Raw genomic sequence first — 1177 nt, 5'->3', positions numbered from 1 at the left:
TGGTGTTAGGGATTGTTCTAATTTCATACTTTTACATGTAGCTGTCCAGTTTTCCCAGCACCACTTATTGAAGAGGCTGTCTTTTCTCCACTGTATATCCTTCCCTCCTTTATCAAAGATAAGGTGACCATATGTGTGTGGGTTTATCTCTGGGCTTTCTATCCTGTTCCATTGATCTATATTTCTGTTTTTGTGCCAGTACCATACTGTCTTGATTACTGATAGTATACATAGAGAATCCTAAGGATGCTACCAGGAAACTACTAGAGCTAATCAATGAATTTGGTAAAGTAGCAGGATACAAAATTAATGCACAGAAATCTCTGGCATTCTTATACACTAATGATGAAAAATCTGAGAGTGAAATTAAGAAAACACTCCCATTTACCATTGCAACAAAAAGAATAAAATATCTAGGAATAAACCTACCTAAGGAGACAAAAGACTTGTATGCAGAAAACTATAAGACACTGATGAAAGAAATTAAAGATGATACAAATAGGTGGAGAAATATACCATGTTCTTGGATTGGAAGAATCAACACTGTGAAAATGACTATACTTCCCAAAGCAATCTACAGATTCAATGCAATCCCTATCAAATTACCACTGGCATTTTTTACAGAACTAGAACAAAAAATTTCACAATTTGTATGGAAACACAAAAGACCCTGAATAGCCAAAGCAATCTTGAGAACGAAAAATGGGGCTGGAGGAATCAGGCTCCCTGACTTCAGACTATACTACAAAGCTACAGTAATCAAGACAGTATGGTACTGGCACAAAAACAGAAATATAGGGCTTCCCTGGTGGCGCAGTGGTTGAGAATCTGCCTGCCAATGCAGTGGGACACGGGTTCGAGCCCTGGTCTGGGAAGATCCCACATGCCGCGGAGCAACTAGGCCCGTGAGCCACAACTACTGAGCCTGCGCGTCTGGAGCCTGTGCTCCGCAACACGAGAGGCTGCGACAGTGAGAGACCCGCGCACCACGATGAAGAGTGGACCCCGCTTGCCGCAACTGGAGAAAGCCCTCGCACAGAAACAAAGACACAACACAGCCAAAAATAAATAAATAAAGAAGCTTTCATTTAAAACAAACATTGTTTAAAAAAAAAACAGAAATATAGATCAATGGAACAGGATAAAAAGCCCAGAGATAAACCCCCACACATATGGT

This window comes from Physeter macrocephalus, chromosome 9 (assembly GCF_002837175.3).
Source record: "Physeter macrocephalus isolate SW-GA chromosome 9, ASM283717v5, whole genome shotgun sequence".
NCBI classification, from domain to species: Eukaryota; Metazoa; Chordata; class Mammalia; order Artiodactyla; family Physeteridae; genus Physeter; species Physeter macrocephalus.
The sequence above is the reverse complement of the archived record's forward strand: the minus strand, read 5'-3'. Positions refer to the sequence as shown.